At 41.3% G+C, this 19,452-nt stretch overlaps 1 pseudogene; it reads left to right on the forward strand.

Annotated features, from left to right (window-relative positions):
- Window positions 1-19,452, forward strand: part of LOC124041039 — a 149,313-nt pseudogene that overhangs the window by 123,976 nt on the left and 5,885 nt on the right.

Raw genomic sequence — 19,452 nt, forward strand, 5'->3', positions numbered from 1 at the left:
TTCGATGGGGTTGAGGTCAGTGCTCTATTCAGGCCAGTCAAGTTCTTCCACACCGATCTCGACATGCATTTCTGAATGGACCTCGCTTTGTGCACGGGGTTATTGCCATGCTGGAACAGGAAAGGGCCTTCCCCCGATTCTAGACTCACAATTCTAGAATGACATTCCAGAATCGTCTAGAATGTCATTGTATGCTGTAGCGTTAAGACCGTTATTCCTCCTCCACCAAACTTTACAGTTGGAACTATGCATTGGGGCAGGTAGTGTTCTCCTGGCACCGCTAAGCCGACATTCGTCCGTCGGACTGCCAGATAGTGAAGCGTGAGTCGTCCATCCAGAGAATGTGTTTCCACTGAGTCCAGTGGCTTGTGTGCGGCTGCTTGGCCATGGAAACCATGGAAACCCATTTCATGAAGCTCCAGACTAACAGTTCTTGTGCTGACGTTGATTCCAGAGGCAGTTTGGAACTCAGTTGTGAATGTTGCAACCGAGGAAAGACGATTTATATGCGCTACGTGCTTCAGCACTCGGTGGTCCCTTTCTGTGAGCTTGTGTGGCCTACCACTTTGCAACTGAGCCGTTGTTGCTCCTAGATGTTGACCGGTGCAGATCTAGCAGGGCAGAAATTTCAATAACTGACTTGTTGGAAAGGTGGCATCCTATGACGGTGCCACGTCAAAAGTCACTGAGCTCTTCAGTAAGGCCATTCTGCTGCCAATGTTTGTCTATGGAGATTGCATGGCTGTCTGCACGATGTTATACACTTATCAGCAACAGGTGTGGCTGAAGTAGCCGAATCCATTAATTTGAAGCGGAGTCCACATACTTTTGTGTGTATATATATATATATATATATATATAATATACCTATAGTACCATTAACCATGGGCACTTTTCAGTCAAGGGCCCATTTTGGGGAAATAGCATGATCTTGAAAGGGTGAACAATACAGTATATATGGGTAAAGCATGCTATCTTCCAAGTGTATGTTATATGATCTATAATTTACATATCTATCTCGCTGTCGGCTACTTGACCCATGACACGGTTTTTGAACCTTGTCCTCATAGCAATATACTGAAAACAAATCTAAACGCAACATGTTGGAAAATGTGCTCATAAATAAATCAAACAGAAAATTAAAACAAATAGAAAATAAACCAAAACACATAAATAACACTTATATAAAATAAACTGTTTATTTATACATGATTTATTTGATGATCCTAAAAAAGCCCTTAAACCTCTCAAAGTCCTGTGCCAAATATTCACTCACTGTTAAGTGAGACGGGACAACACATATTGAGCTACCTAAACAAATAAGACACTAAATCCATCCAGATAATCACGTGGGTTTAAACTTTAAATCCTCGCACAGACAAGGTGGCATATTTAGGGATTTATGTCAATTTATCACAAATAAAATACAGTTGTTGTTGCTTTACTCACTCCCACCGTGCATCCCAAATAGAATCATATTCATTATGTATAGGGCTCTGGTCAAAAGTAGTGCACTATGTAGTGCACTATGTAGGGAATAGGGTTCCATAGGGCTCTGGTCAAAAGTAGTGCACTATGTAGGGAATAGGGTTCCATAGGGCTCTGGTGAAAAGTAGTGCACTATGTAGGGAATAGGGTGACATAGGGCTCTGGTCAAAAGTAGTGCACTATAGAGGGAATTGGGTGCCATAGGGCTCTGGTCAAAAGTAGTGCACTATGTAGGGAATTGGGTGCCATAGGGCTCTGGTCAAAAGTAGTGCACTATGGAGGGAATTGGGTGCCATAGGGCTCTGGTCAAAAGTAGTGCACTATGTAGGGAATTGGGTGCCATAGGGCTCTGGTCAAAAGTAGTGCACTATGGAGGGAATTGGGTGCCATAGGGCTCTGGTCAAAAGTAGTGCACTATGTAGGGAATTGGGTGCCATAGGGCTCTGGTCATAAGTAGTGCACTATGTAGGGAATAGGGTGGAATAGTGCTCTGGTCTATAGTAGTGCACTATAGAGGGAATTGGGTGCTATAGGGCTCTGGTCAAAAGTAGTGCACTATGTAGGGAATTGGGTGCCATAGGGCTCTGGTCAAAAGTAGTGCACTATGTAGGGAAGAGGGTCCCATTTGGGACAGAAACCCTGTTGGCATGGTGGTGCATTTCCAGTTTCCAGGAGATTTTCTCATATTGAGGTTTTGTGCTGACTTGCTCTTCACGAGGGCAGGGCTCGGCACAGCTGGTGTTTTACCCAGCCAAAGCTAGGGGGATTAGGCAACCTGCAGAGCATCGGGCCAGGGGGAATCTTCTTATAGCGCCACCTGATGGGGCCTCCACTGATAATCATCTTTTAAACACAGCACTTTTAAATGGTGTGTTTTTTTTATTTCATGTGTGTCATAAATCGTAAGCCAGCCCGGGAATGGTTTTTCCACTTTAATGCTTAAATTGTCCGAGGCAAACATTGTGTGTGTGTGTGTGTGTGTGTGTGTGTGTGTGTGTGTGTGTGTGTGTGTGTGTGTGTGTGTGTGTGTGTGTGTGTGTGTGTGTGTGTGTGTGTGTGTGTGTGTGTGTGTGTGTGTGTGTGTGTGTGTGTGTGTGTGTGTGTGTCAGTATTAGTTATTTAGTTATTTGGCTTAAACTCGCGCTTCCCCTTTTCCATTTGGTTTGGAAGTGATATGATGGTGTTTATGAGATAATTTCAAGGTGGTATAATAATAGAATTCACACTCCTATGTATTTTAATCTATTTCAAATCAAATGTTATTTGTCACATGCTTCATAAACAGCAGGTGTAGACTAACAGGGAAATGCTTCATAAACAGCAGGTGTAGACTAACAGTGAAATGCTTCATAAACAGCAGGTGTAGACTAACAGTGAAATGCTTCATAAACAGCAGGTGTGGAGACTAACAGTGAAATGCTTCATAAACACCAGGTGTGGAGACTAACAGTGAAATGCTTCATAAACAGCAGGTGTAGACTAACAGTGAAATGCTTCATAAACAGCAGGTGTAGACTAAGAGTGAAATGCTTCATAAACAGCAGGTGTAGACTAACAGTGAAATGCTTCATAAACAGCAGGTGTAGACTAACAGTGAAATGCTTACTTACGGCCCTTCCCAAAAGTGCAGAGTAAAAAAATGTTTGTGATTATAGAACAACAATAACACCAAGGAATATATACACAATTAGTAATGATGACTTGGTTATACACACAGGATACCAGTACCAAGTCGAAGTGCAGGGGTACGAGGTAATTGAGGTAGATACATTGCCTTCCGAAAGTATTCGCACCCCTTGCCTTTTTAACATGTTTGTTTTGTTACAGCCGGAATTTAAAATGGATTACATTTAGATTGTTTTCTGTCACGGCCTACACATAATACCTTACAATGTCAAAGTGGAATTGTGTTTTTGGACATTTTTGTAACTTAATAAAAAGCTGCAAATGTCTTGAGTCAATAAGTATTCAACCCCATTTCTTATGGCAAGCCTAAATAGGTTCAGGAGTAAAATATGTGCTCAACATGTCACGTAATAAGTTGCATGGACTCACCTGTGTGAACGACTTCCTCATCTCTGTACCCCACACATATAATTATATGTAAGTTCCCTCAGTCAAGCAGTGAATTTCAAACACAGACTCAACCACAAAGACCAGGGAGGTCTTCCAATGCCTTGCAAAGAAGTGCACCTATTGGTAGACGGGTAAAAAAAAATATCCCTTTTAACATGGTGAAGTTAATAATTACACTGTGGCCAGTGTATCAACTCGGAGCTCCCGAGTGGTGCTGCGGTCTAAGGCACTGCATCTCAGTACTAGAGGTGTCACTACAGACCCGTGTCCAATTCCAGGCTGTATCACAACCCGCTGTGATCGGGAGTCCCATAGGGCAATGTACAATTGGCTCAGTGGCGTCCGGGTTAGGGTTTGGCCGGGGTAGGCCATCATTGTAAAGTAAGAATTTGTTCTTAACTGACTTTCCTAGTTAAATAAAGGTTAAATAAAATAAAAATTACAAAAATCAATACAACCAGTCACTACAAAGATACAGGCGTCCTTTCTTAACTTAGTAGCCGGAGAGGAAGGAAATTGCTCAGGGATTTCACAATGAGGCCAATGGTGACTTTAAAACAGTTACAGAGTTTAATGGTTGTGGCGGGAGAAACCTGAGGATGAATCAACAACATTATAGTAACTCCACAATACAAACTCAACTGACAGTGAAAAGGAGGAAGTCCCTACAGAATAAAAAATATTCCAAAACATGTATCTGGTTTGCAACAAGGCAGTAAAGTAATACTAAAAAAAAAATCAGGGCCAAATCATTGACAGAGTGACAAAAAGGAAGCCTGTACAGAATTTTAAAAATCCAATACAACACATTACTGAGTACTACTCTCCATATTTGCAAGCATAGTGGTGGCTGCGTCATGTTATAGGTATGCTTTTAATCATTAAGGACTGGAGAGTATTTCAGGATACATTTTTTTATAGATTGGAGCTAAGCACATGCAAAATCCTAGAGAAAAACCTGGTTCAATCTGCTTTCCACCAGACACTGGGAGATGAATTCACCTTTCAGCAGGACAATAACCTAAAACATAAGGCCATATCTACACTGGAGTTGCTTACCAAGAAGATGGTGAATGTTCCTGAGTGGCTGAGTTACAGTTTGACTAGAAAATATTTGAAAATCTATGGCAAGAACTGAAAATGGTTGTCAAGGATCAACAACCAATGTGTCAGTGCTTGAATCATTTTGAAAAGAATAATGGGCAAATGTTGCACAATCCAGGTGTGGAAATTTCTAAGAAACTTACCCTGAAAGACTAAGTTGTAGTCACCGCCAAAAGTGCTTCTAAAAAGTATTGACTCAGGGGTGTTAATACTAATGTAAATGAGATATTTCTATATTTCATATTAAATACATTTGCAAACATTTCTAAAAACATGTTTTCACTTTGTCATTATGGGGTATTGTGTGTAGATGGGTGAGGAAGAAAAATATTATTGAATCCATTTTGAATTCAGGCTGTAAACACAACAACATGTGAAATAAGTCAATGGGTATGAACACTTTCTGTAGGCACTGTATGTACATATAGGTAGGGATAAAGTGACCAGGCAACAGGATAGATAATAGACAGTAGCATCAGCGTATGTGATGAGTCAAAAGAGCTAGTGCAAAGAGAGTAAATGCATATTGTTAAATAGTTAACCAATCACTTGGACTAACTATTTAGCAGTCTTATGGCTTGGGGGTAGAAGCTGTTCTGTTGGTTCCAGACTTGGTGCAATAACTTGGGTGGTTGGAGTTTTTTCCAAATTTTGTGGCCTTCCTCTTTTTGTTGTTCTGCAGCAGACCCAGCTTGCAATACACACACATTTATGAAGTCATATTATATAAATATAATACCAGGTTCTACTAACAATACTCTATATCAACTTACTGAAAAACATACCAATGTAACATTATTGTTATTTTTATGAGTATTGTTGAAAGGGTCATCATTATTGGTAAGAGGCTAATCCTGACCACACGCAGGAGGGTTCAATGGGGATTTTGTAGGTGGTGTAACGGTTTTCTAAATTAGTCCCAGTGTGGTACTGCCTTTCCCCTCGATGTATCACTAATATCACCATCCATATTGTCAGATGTTATAGCTGGTGTTTTACACTATATGTCTCTATCTCTTGGTGTGACCTATTGTCATCTCTGAAAATGTTGTCTGTGCATTTTTATTATAAATGTTGATTTGGCTCTTCTTTTTTCACTCAGTGGTCCAGTATAGAGTTCATATTATGACCCCCTTTGGGGGGGGTAATGGTGGAGAAAGAAAACAGCCAGGCTAATCCTCAGATAGGCTCCGCAAATCCACCAGGAGTCGGGAGTAGCTTAACATTTGATTTGTGGTTTATCAAGTCAGCCATATCATCCATGGTTCTGAAAAGGGGAGTAAATATTCTGTAAATAAATGGGGTTATCGCAATAATATATTCAAACAACAAATAAAATATTTTTATTTCATGCCCAGATTGAAGTAGAATTCAATGAACTCTGATCAATCCATGATAAAGACATGCACTCGAATCTGCAGGAGAGATCCAGAGGAACAAATGAATGAATAGAGGTCATTAATAAAAGCATTTGAGAGAACACATTATTATTACATTTTTTTTGTATTTGACCCTTTCTTCCCTCCCCGATTTCAATCTGGTCTCCTCGCTGCAGCTCCCCAACGGGCTCGGGAGAGGTGAAGGTCGAGTCATGCGTCCTCCGCAAACATGACCCTCCAAACTGCGCTTCATAAAACTTCTTTGGGCTGCAATCCCGTTAACAGGATGATATGACAACAGCCAGTGCAAGTGCAGGACGCCAAATTCAAAACAACAGAAATCCCATAATTAAAATTCTTCAAACATACATGTATTTTATATATAAAGGTAATCTTATTGTTAATCCCACCACAGTGTCCAATTTCAAACGATTATGTTAGGTCACCACCAAGCCACAGAAAAACACAGCTATTTTTCCAGCCTAAGAGAGTAGTCACAAAAAGCAGAAATAAAGATTAAATTAATCACTAACCTTTGATGAGCTTCATCAGATGACACACATAGGACTTCAGGTGACATGTGAGTTTTGTTTGATGAAGTTCATATTTATATAAAAAATCTGAGTTTACATTGGCGCATTACGTTTACAGTTCCAAAAAAATCCAGTGATTTTGCATAGCAACATTGATTCAACAGAAATACTCATCATAAATGTAGATGATAATACAAGTTAGACACATGAAATTATAGATATACCTCTCCTTATTGCAACAGCTGTGTCAGATTTTTAAAAAACTTTACGGAAAAAGCATACCATGCAATAATCTGAGACGGCGCTCAGAAAACAAATACAATTTTCCGCCATGTTGGAGTCAAACAGAAATCAAATATTACATTATAAATGTTCCCTTACCTTTGATGATCTTCATCAGAATGCACTCCCAGGAATCGCTGTTCCACAATAAATGCTGGATTTGTTCAATAATGTCCATTATTTATGTCCAAGTAGCTACTCTTGTTAGCGCGTTAGGTATACAAATCCAAACGCTCGTGCATAACTTCAGACAAAAACTTTAAAAAGTTATATTACAGGTCTTAGAAACATTTCAAACTAAGTATAGAATCAATCTTTAGGGTGTTGTTATCATAAATCTTCAATAACGTTCCAACCGGAGAATTCCTTTGTGTCTAGAGAAGCAATGGAACGCAGGTCGATATGTGAATTGCGTGTGACCAGGAAATGGCTCTCTGCCAGTAACCTGACTCATTCCCCTCTCATTCAGCCTCACAATACAGTAGAAGCCTCATTCAAGTTTCTAAAGAGGGTTGACATCTAGTGGAAGCCCTAGGATGTGCAACTTCATCCATATTCCACTGTAAATTCAATTGGGCCTGGGTTGAAAATCGACCAACCTCAGATTTCTCACTTCCTGTTTGGATTTCTTCTCGGGTTTTTGCCTGCCATATGAGTTCTGTTATATTCACAGACATCATTCAAACAGTTTTAGAAACTTCAGAGTGTTTTCTATCCAATACTAATTATAATATGCATATATTAGCAACTAGGAATGAGGAGCAGGCCGTTTACTCTGGGCACCTTTCATCCAATCTACTCAATACTGCCCCTGCAGCCATAAGAAGTTAACTTTTTAACACGGAAGCCAGTTGCATCAATGTGTCGGAAGAAACACTGTTCAACTGACAACAGAGGTCAGCCTGCAGGCGTCCGGCCCACCACAAGGAGTCACTAGAGCATGATGAGCCAGGTATAGCTTCCCCAGTCAAACCCTCCCCTAACCTGGACGGCACTTGTGCCACCCTATGGGACACACGATCACGGCCGGTGGTGAAACAGCCCAGGAACGAACCCGGTCTGTAGTGATGCCATTAGCACTGCATTGCAGTGCCTTATACTGCTGTTCCACTCGGAAGGCCTGGGAGCACATTTTTATATTGAGAGAATACATTTTATATTTAGAGAACACATTTTCATATCGAAGGAACACATTTATTTATCGAGGGAATACATTTTATATTTAGAGAACACATTTTCATATAGAAGGAACACATTTATTTATCGAGGGAATACATTTTTATATCGAGGGAGTACATTTTTATATCGAGGGAGTACATTTTTATATCGAGGGAATACATTTTTATATCGAGGGAGTACATTTTTATATCGAGGGAATACATTTTTGCATCGAGGGAATACATTTTTATATCGAGGGAGTACATTTTTATATCGAGGGAATACATTTTTATATTGAGGGAGTACATTTTTATATCGAGGGAATACATTTTTATATCGAGGGAATACATTTTTATATCGAGGGAATACATTTTTATATCGAGGGAACAAATAAAGAAATCTGAAGCAACAGATGAAAAAAAGGAGGGAATTAACTTTTTTCTCCCACTATGAACCTTAAGGGCTTCCGTAATATTAAGACAGCTCTCGACAGTAGATAAATACAAGTCCTGCTGAGACTGTTCTAATATAGACACCGTACTCCAGAATGCAACACAATAACCTGAACTGACCTGAACTGAATGTAACCTTTTGTCATCTATCCCCTACAGGTCATTGAGACCATCAGTGCTGTTGACCGAGACCAGCCTCAGAGTGGACACCGCTTCTTCTTCTCCCTGACCGCTGAGGCTGCTGGGAATCTCAACTTCACCCTGAGAGACAACAAAGGTAAGTGCCTGACCCGGAATGGGTAGGGGTAAAGGTTAGGGTATAGGGTAGAAACGCCACAAGGATCCCGGATAGCACTAACCGGACAGACACATGGTCATATTGGGCCGATACAACTTGCACAGTTGGCAGCAGAACAGTCTAAACAAATAAGGGAGCCACTCAAAATGGATGCTTGGTCACCAGGCAGGAGCAGCTCCACAACCATATTGTGGTTTCCTTGCCTTGATTGTCTATTTTCCATTATGTAAACCCAATATCAGCTAATGTTTGTCATGGTTTTTTAGGAATCCACCAAGTATTACTGAACACAATTTTATCAGTGTATTGATATGCCTCCCCCTCCCCTCCCCGAGACAACACGGCTTCTGTGCTGACCAAACAAGGGGTTTCCAGCGCCGCCACCAGAACGTGTACCGCCTCCCCGTCCTCATCATGGACAATGGGAGCCCCGCCCTCAGCAGCACCAACACCCTGTCCATCCGGGTGTGCGACTGTGACCCTGATGGGATCCCCCAGTCGTGTGGGAGTGAGAACTCCATGCTCTCAGCGGGCCTCAGCACCGGGGCACTCATTGCCATCCTGGCCTGCATCCTCACACTACTGGGTAAGCCATTTTACCAAAACAAATCAGGGCCACAAGCTCCTTTTTTTACCTTTATTTAACTAGACAATTTAGTTAAGAACAAATTCTTATTTTCAATGACAGCCAAGGAACAGTGGGTTAACTGTCTTGTTCAGGGGCAAGGACGACAGATTTGTACCTTGTTAGCTCGGGGGTTTGAACTTGCAACCTTGCGGTTACTAGTCCAACACTCTAACCACTAGGCTACCCTGCCGCCCCTCCTTCATGCGGCCCCTTGACTGATATCTGATGTTTTACTGCATTAACAGTAACACTGTTGGAATATAAAATACTGAGTATGTACACTGATGGAGTAGTGTCTCACCAATCACAGTTGCGAGATTAATTAATATCTTCTAACATTACAAGAGAGTCAAAGGAGTTCCAGGCTTTGAAATGAACAACTTCCCTGCAGAACATCAGCCATTAACAACTGAGCAAGCTGCGATGGTGAAGTGGTCAAGGCCTTAGACTTGAAATCTCCTCAGTCAGGTTTGAACCTTGCTCGCAGCGCAATCACAAAACTGTTTTAGGGCTCCCGAGTGGCGCAGCTGTCTAAGGCACTGCATCTCAGTGCTAGAGGTATCACTACAGACCCTGGTTTGATTCCAGGCTGTATCACAATCAGCTGTGATTGGGAGTCCCATAGGGCGGCGCACAATTGGCCCAGTGTTGTCTGGGGTAGGCCATCATTGTAAATAACAATTTGTTCTTAACTGACTTGCCTAGTTAAATACATAAAAACAACTTCACTGTAGAACATCAGGCCTTAAGAACTTCACTGTAGAACATCAGGCCTTAAGAACATTACTGTAGAACATCAGGCCTTAAGAACTTCACTGTAGAACATCAGGCCGTAAGAACATCACTGTAGAACATCAGGCCTTAAGAACTTCACTGTAGAACATCAGGCCTTAAGAACTTCACTGTAGAACATCAGGCCTTAAGAACTTCACTGTAGAACATCAGGCCTTAAGAACTTCACTGTAGAACATCAGGCCTTAAGAACTTCACTGTAGAACATCAGGCCGTAAGAACATTACTGTAGAACATCAGGCCTTAAGAACTTCACTGTAGAACATCAGGCCGTAAGAACATCACTGTAGAACATCAGGCCTTAAGAACTTCACTGTAGAACATCTGGCCTTAAGAACTTCACTGTAGAACATCAGGCCTTAAGAACTTCACTGTAGAACATCAGGCCGTAAGAACATTACTGTAGAACATCAGGCCTTAAGAACTTCACTGTAGGACATCAGGCCTTAAGAACTTCACTGTAGAACATCAGGCCGTAAGAACATTACTGTAGAACATCAGGCCTTAAGAACTTCACTGTAGAACATCATACTTTAAGAACTTCGCTATAGAAAATCAGGCCGTAAGAACTTTACTATAGAACATCAGGCCTTAAGAACTTCACTGTAGAACATCAGACTTTAAGAACTTCGCTATAGAACATCAGGCCGTAAGAACTTCAGTGTAGAACATCAGACCTTAAGAACTTTACTATAGAACATCAGGCATTAACCACTTCACTGTAGAACTGGGGAATTAGCTCAAGTGGTAGATCGCTCGCTTGGCATGCAAGAGGGAGCGGGATTGAATTGCTTAGATAATTACTGGTTGTCACAAACATAATCACACAAAAACTAAAATATACACTACCCTTCAAAAGTTTGAGGTCACTAAGGAATGTTTTTGAAAGAAAATCTATTTTTTTGTCCATTAAAATAACATCAAATTGATTAGAAATACAGTGTAGACATTGTTCATGTTGTAAATGACTATTGTAGCTGGAAAGGCAGATTTATTTTATGGAATATCTACATAGGTGTACAGATGTCCATTATCAGCAACCATCACTCCTGTGTTCCAATGGCACGTTGTGTTAGCTAATCCAAGTTTATCATATTAAATGGCTAATTGGTCATTAGTAAACCCTTTTGCAATTATGTTAGCACAGCTGAAAACTGTTGTGTTGATTAAAGTAGTAATAAAACTGGCCTTCGTTAGACTACTTGATAATCTGGAGCTGCCTAGAAGGCCAGCATCCTGGAGTCGCCTCTTCACTGCTGACGTTGAGATGTGTTTTGCAGGTACTATTTAACTGCCAGTTGAGGACTTGTGAGGCGTCTGTTTCTCAAACTAGACACACTAATGTACTTGTCCTCTTACTCAGTTGTGCACCGGGGCCTCCCACTCCTCTTTCTATTCTGGTTAGAGCCAGTCTATTTCCATCTCAGGCTGCCTTATGAAGAGGTTGTTATGTTGAACGATGTTGTGCCATGCATAAGGTTATTTTCTCCACTGAGATTCTCCCATGTGTTTGTCAGTCACACTCTATGTTAGGAGGTGCCATGGTCCAACCAAGCTCCTCGTGCATCTTACAGATATAGGATGTAGGGAGACGGTGTAGTTTGTATTTCATTCTTCACATGGTTTTCAAACAACCTCAGACAACTTCTACATTCAGGCTTTTCCCCAATACTCTCTTGTTCTTTTCAACGCTTTCTTTTTACTTTTGGGTTTCTTTAACTTGCCCCTTTGTAAATCTCTCCTCCTCTCTCTCTCCTCTCCTCTCCTCTCCTCTCTCTCTTTCTCTCCTCCTCTCTCTCTCCTCTCCTCTCCTCTCTCTCTTTCTCTCCTCCTCTCCTCTCTCCTCTCTCTCTTTCTCTCCTCCTCTCCTCTCCTCTCCTCTCCTCTCCTCTCCTCTCCTCTCCTCTCCTCTCCTCTCCTCTCCTCTCCTCTCCTCTCCTCTCCTCTCCTCTCCTCTCCTCTCTCTCCTCTCCTCTCCTCTCTCTCTCTCTCCTCTCCTCTCCTCTCTCTCTCCTCTCCTCTCTCTCCCTCTCTCCCTCTCTCCCTCTCTCCCTCTCTCCCTCTCTCCCTCTCTCCCTCTCTCTCCTCTCCTCTCTCCCTCTCTCCCTCTCTCCCTCTCTCCCTCTCTCTCTCCTCTTCTCTCTCTTTCTTTCTCTTTCTTTCTCTCTTTCTCTCTCTTTCTCTCTCTTTCTCTCTCTTTCTTTCTCTCTCTCTCTCTCTGGGCCCTTTCACCTAAGGTGTCTATCAACAGATTGGTTTGTGATTATTTTGGGGATAGAGAGAACTAGAGAGAGAGAGACGGGATAGATACAGTCGGTTTTCCAGTAACCTCAGGCTCCTGAGAAAACAGAGGTTTGAGTGAAAGGTCCCTTTCAAAGCTACAGTTGTGTTATTACTTCCCCCAATGATCTCTTTGCTTAACACCATCTCTGTTAGACAGAATGACTCAACATATTTTCTGTTGATAGCGCTAGATATTATGGCCTCCTATAGTCAACTGATCTAAGATCAGTTTTGCCTCTTAGATCATAATGAATCAGATTATATTGACGGGGGGGGTTTCACTCCCTGACCTTAGAAATTGTTTTCATGTCTCTATTTGGTTTGGTCAGGGTGTGATTTGGGGTGGGCATTCTCGGTTTCGTTTTCTATGATTTTGTTTTTCTATGTTTTGGCCGGGTATGGTTCTCAGTCAGGGGCAGCTGTCTATCGTTGTCTCTGATTGGGAACCATACTTAGGTAGCCCTTTTCCCCTCCTTTCAGTGTGGGAAGTTGTCTTTGTTTGTTGGCACTATAGCCTTAAGCGTCACGGTTGTTTTTTTGTATTGTTTACATATAAATAAAAGGACTATGTACGCTCACCACGCCACACCTTGGTCCTCTTCTTTCAACGGCCGTGACGGGGGGGGCTTTCCTACTCCAAGATGCTTTGAGTTTCTATCCCCAACGATCATCTTGAATTTCCAAAGATATATGAGGCATGGTTATATGATGTATTTACATGATTTGGCCTCAATGTTCCATCCTGTTATTGTGGAGAATACATTGTGTGGCAGCATCCTTGTATTTCTGAAGACCTCTCCCACATGTTCTTCAGACGTCCAAAGTTCTTCCTGCCTATCTGGGGCACTGGGTCTGCATCTCACATGGCAACCTATTCCCTTTGTAGTGCACTACTTTTGACCAACCTCCATAGGGCTCTGTTCAAAACGTAGTGCACTACGTAGGGTATAGGGTGCCATGTGAGACGAAGACTAGGATTATTCCATCACTGCAAAGCCTCGAACGAGCCGCCATTTTGTGCCAACTAAGCATTTCCTCTGGGGGTCCAGCCCAGCCTAATCCATCATGGTCGAGGGCGCGGGGCTGGTGTATGTAGAGAGCCAGGAGAGACAATGCGGAAAACTGAAAATTACAATATTTTTTAAATAGGGATTTAACTACCGATGAACTTACTGTGTTGGTCACTTGTGGTGCTTGAGTCACACTGGGAGATAAGCACAAGGCCCCAAGCTAAACTGTCCCCACTGAGTCACACTGGGACAGAAGCACAAGGTCCCAAGCTAAACTGTCCCTACTGAGTCACAATGGGAGAGAAGCACAAGGCCACAAGCTAAACTGTCCCTACTGAGTCACAATGGGAGAGAAGCACAAGGCCACAAGCTAAACTGTCCCCACTGAGTCACAATGGGAGAGAAGCACAAGGCCCCAAGCTAAACTGTCCCCACTGAGTCACAATGGTAGAGAAGCACAAGGCCCCAAGCTAAACTGTCCCCACTGAGTCACAATGGGAGAGAAGCACAAGGCCCCAAGCTAAACTGTCCCCACTGAGTCACAATGGGAGAGAAGCACAAGGCCCCAAGCTAAACTGTCCCCACTGAGTCACAATGGGAGAGAAGCACAAGGCCCCAAGCTAAACTGTCCCCACTGAGTCACAATGGGAGAGAAGCACAAGGCCCCAAGCTAAACTGTCCCCACTGAGTCACAATGGGAGAGAAGCACAAGGCCCCAAGCTAAACTGTCCCCACTGAGTCACAATGGGAGAGAAGCACAAGGCCCCAAGCTAAACTGTCCCCACTGAGTCACAATGGGAGAGAAGCACAAGGCCACAAGCTAAACTGTCCCTACTGAAGCAGTGTGGCATTGCAGAGTTTTTTGTTGATGTTATTTCCATTCAACACATTCGTCCCGATTCATGGCCATTTTAAATTTCACCTGGCCCAACTCGTTTGTGTTCAGTAGGACAGACAAAATAAAGCACATTTATGTGGCTGAATAATTGTAATGAGGCAAGCTTGGAGTTTCTGTTCTTTTCTGTACTATCGAGGCAGTCTTAACGAATTCTGGGGGAGCTCCTCAAACTATGACAACAGCTGTTCCAGAGGTTCACTGTGAGTTCACAATACTGCACCGTTGTTCCCTCTACCTCGTAAAGCTGTATCCAGAAATAGATCAACCATAAATAGAGAGGACATGTAAGGTCATCTGACATAAACTCAACAAAAAAATAAACTTCCTCTCACTGTCAACTGCGTTTATGTTCAGCAAACTTAACGTGTAAATGTTTGTATGAACATAAGATTCAACAACTGAGACACAAACTGAACATGTTCCACAGACATGTGACTAACAGAAACTGAATAATGTGTCCCTGAAAAAAAGGGAGGGGTCAAAATCAAAAGTAACAGTCAGTATCTGCTGTGGCCACCAGCTGCTTTAAGAACTGCAGTGCATCTCCTCCTAAATGGACTGCACCATATTTGCCAGTTGTTGCTGTGACATGTTACCCCACTCTCCCACCAAGGCACCTGCAAGTTCCTGGATATTTCTGGGGGGAATGGCCCTAGGCCTCACCCTACAATCCAACAAGTCCCAGACGTGTTCAATGGGATTGAGATCCCATTGAGATCCCATATGAAGGAAAATTTACTTTTTTTTTAAAACTGTGAATCACATTTTTATTTGGCGATGGCATTGCGCGTACCCCTGGGGGAATACCGGCCCCAAACAAACAAACAAATACCCTCTCGGAGACAACTCGGAAATAGTCCCTTATAGATGTGTCAGTCAGTCAGGTGGCTCGCTGCCGGCAGAGACTTCTATTGCATTAACATTGAAGCCTATCTCAGCAGGACCTCGCTAAAAGCCCGGTTACAGCCTCTAATAGCTATCAGCTTGATATCATAAATGGTCTGTACTTGTATTTATAGCTCTGTCCATGAGTTAAAGAGTGGCTATATTTCTCCATCCTCATCCCTCAGCTGTTTACCAAAATCAGTGGTCGGGAGTCGGATTTGTTACTGTTACTTTTAATGTTTAAAGATTAAAGTTACCATTACACCTCAGCAGATTCACATCTGACATTTTTAGGCAACCAACATATTGATGGCCATTATATTAAGTAATCTATTATTGAATGAATTGGCTAACGTTTTCCATTGTCTTTTTAAAAATGAAGAACTGTGTCAATATTTGGTGCGTCAGTCAGACACCCAGTCCCCAAAAACAAGTGGCCTGTATCAGATAATATACGACAGTGACTGTGTCTCAATCTGTTCTCTTCATTCTGGCTGACAAAGACTGTCATCGTGGTGATCGGTGAGTGTCGGCCCCCATTCAGCTGAAGTACATCGTCACTCTCTTTGCAGTGTTGAGTTTAGCATGTAAATCTTGGTGGAGCGAAATACAATGTATTTTTTTTTTAGATGCACGCCAGCAAATCCACACAACGCAACACTAAACAATACATTAGTTGCACTGTAACAGTGACAAATGTTGCCCACAAACTGTTCGGGCCGACATAAAGCTGTCCCAACAGTAGACCCTTCAGCACCATGGAGTGAATCCTTACCACCGCTACACCTGGCTATCAGCGGAGCCTTGTCTGGCAGAGAAACAGTTCATTCAGCCTCATTTACTGCCTTTTAAAAAACCATGGCTGATATGTCTGACTTTCTTCAACAAATGTGGTTTCTACTGACAATTGATTTGATTTGAACTATGGCATAAGGGAACGATGAACAGATAAGATGCAATCATGTAATTCTGATTAAGACATTAATGAGCGAACTAATATAACTATTTGTACAGAAACAGAATTCAGAACATGGGCCTTTTTTACAGTATTCTCTCTGTACACTAAGTCAGAACCGTAGGATAAACAAAGGTGAATATAATCAGACAATGAAAGCTCTTACAATATTCCATGATGACATTTCTCTAAAACAGGCAATCTTAAAGAATCTTTTCTTAAAGAAAAACTAACAGGTCTGTGAGAGCCGGAATTCTTACTGGTTGGTAGGTGATCAAATACTTATGTCATGCAATAAAATGCTAATTATTTACTTTAAAATCATACAATGTGATTTTCTGGATTTTTGTTTTAGATTCTGTCTCTCACAGTTGAAGTGTACCTATGATAAAAATTACAGACCTCTACATGCTTTGTAAGTAGGGAAACCTGCAAAATCGGCAGTGTATCAAATACTTGTTCTCCCCACTGTAGAGAGAGAGAGAGAGAGAGCGAGAGAGAGAGCGAGCGAGAGAGAGAGAGAGAGAGAGAGAGAGAGAGAGAGAGAGAGAGAGGCTCACTATGTAATATGTCGATGAGAATGGGCCCGGTGCTAAATTATTCCGCTTGTTGTCCCATTGATTTTTGCAAGACGGATTGTTTTCTCAATTCAATTACGGAAAATTGGGCATAATGTTCAATTGATTTACCGCACATTTTTCCTCATTCTTCTTTGGCTGAACTGCCGTGTTGCTGTGCCTTAAGTGAAGCCTGCCACGTGCAATGTGTATCACTGCACAGGTCCTTTTGTGGTACGTTTAATTTTCTATGTATGAATGTGGTGTATCTGGTCCAAAACACAGTTGTGTATTATGTCAACGCCACAAAGTGTGACCGAGGAAGCGTGCAATCTATTAAACCGTAGTTTTGAATGAGTGTGCATGGGGTCCTTGTGATACTTTCTTAATCAAAATACAACATCTATTCAACCGTCGGTAATTGTCGATGTATCTAGTAGTGCCTGTTTTTATTATTATATAATCTTTATTTAACAACATAAGTAAATTGAGAACCAATTCTCATCTACATTAACGACCTGGCCAACAGGCATGAATTGCAACAGCGAACGGGACAACGCACAATACCACTGAAAATACATTAAACACAATATACCGACGAAAGGTACTTATTGATCAAATATCAGACAAAGATTGGTTAATTGTGATAGACATATTAGTGGTATCTGACACAAAATGCATGTTTAAGATGGAGTACATTTGTGTATTCAGTCAGTGTCACAAGCTGTGTTATTTGTTTGCTGTACCCAGTAGTCTTTTCAATTGAATGAAACAACATGTGGCACCATCTTGCCTCCAGCACCCATGCTCACAAACACAAAGGAAGTCCTCATTCATGTGGTATGTCATTGCGCTAAACGTTATTATTTTCAGTTCAGCACATGTCCAAATTCATGTATTTGTATTTATTGTGTGCATAATGGCCAGTTGTACAAAGAATGAACAAACAACACCCTTCAATGTTTCATTATAATGACCAAACAAACAATACCTCTCAAGGTTTCATTAGAATGTATTTTTAAACTGGAAGAACTTGTCCCGATTGGTATACTTAAACCACTGATGAAGGGGTTTGAGGCTGATTCCCTGACCTGTCAATGTTTTTAATTAGCTGTTTTATCATTTTGTTATACTCTTTTGAATTCTATGGTTTTTACTGGATTACCTGCAGTTTTTCATGTTGTTTGTCTGTAATTTTTGTAATGACTTGGTGCTACGTATCTTGGCCAGGACGCTCTTGAAAAATATATTTTAAATCTCAATGAGCCCTTCCTGGTTAAATAAAGGTTTAAAAAAATAATAATAATCCCCTCAAGGTTTCATTAGAATGACCAAACAATACCCCTCAATGTTTCATTAGAATCACCAAACAATACCCCTCAATGTTTCATTAGAATCACCAAACAATACCCCTCAATGTTTCATTAGAATGACCAAACAATACCCCTCAATGTTTCATTAGAATGACCAAACAATACCCCTCAATGTTTCATTAGAATCACCAAACAATACCCCTCAATGTTTCATTAGAATGACCAAACAATACCCCTCAATGTTTCATTAGAATCACCAAACAATACCCCTCAATGTTTCATTAGAATCACCAAACAATACCCCTCAATGTTTCATTAGAATGACCAAACAATACCCCTCAATGTTTCATTAGAATCACCAAACAATACCCCTCAATGTTTCATTAGAATGACCAAACAATACCCCTCAATGTTTCATTAGAATCACCAAACAATACCCCTCAATGTTTCATTAGAATCACCAAACAATACCCCTCAATGTTTCATTAGAATCACCAAACAATACCCCTCAATGTTTCATTAGAATGACCAAACAATACCCCTCAATGTTTCATTAGAATCACCAAACAATACCCCTCAATGTTTCATTAGAATCACCAAACAATACCCCTCAATGTTTCATTAGAATCACCAAACAATACCCCTCAATGTTTCATTAGAATCACCAAACAATACCCCTCAAGGTTTCATTAGAATCACCAAACAATACCCCTCAATGTTTCATTAGAATCACCAAACAATACCCCTCAATGTTTCATTAGAATCACCAAACAATACCCCTCAATGTTTCATTAGAATCACCAAACAATACCCCTCAAGGTTTCATTAGAATCACCAAACAATACCCCTCAAGGTTTCATTAGAATGACCAAACAATACCCCTCAATGTTTCATTAGAATCACCAAACAATACCCCTCAAGGTTTCATTAGAATCACCAAACAATACCCCTCAATGTTTCATTAGAATCACCAAACAATACCCCTCAATGTTTCATTAGAATCACCAAACAATACCCCTCAAGGTTTCATTAGAATCACCAAACAATACCCCTCAAGGTTTCATTAGAATCACCAAACAATACCCCTCAAGGTTTCATTAGAATCACCAAACAATACCCCTCAATGTTTCATTAGAATCACCAAACAATACCCCTCAATGTTTCATTAGAATCACCAAACAATACCCCTCAATGTTTCATTAGAATCACCAAACAATACCCCTCAATGTGTCATTAGAATCACCAAACAATACCCCTCAAGGTTTCATTAGAATCACCAAACAATACCCCTCAAGGTTTCATTAGAATGACCAAACAATACCCCTCAATGTTTCATTAGAATCACCAAACAATACCCCTCA

This window comes from Oncorhynchus gorbuscha, linkage group LG08 (assembly GCF_021184085.1).
Source record: "Oncorhynchus gorbuscha isolate QuinsamMale2020 ecotype Even-year linkage group LG08, OgorEven_v1.0, whole genome shotgun sequence".
NCBI classification, from domain to species: domain Eukaryota; kingdom Metazoa; phylum Chordata; class Actinopteri; order Salmoniformes; family Salmonidae; genus Oncorhynchus; species Oncorhynchus gorbuscha.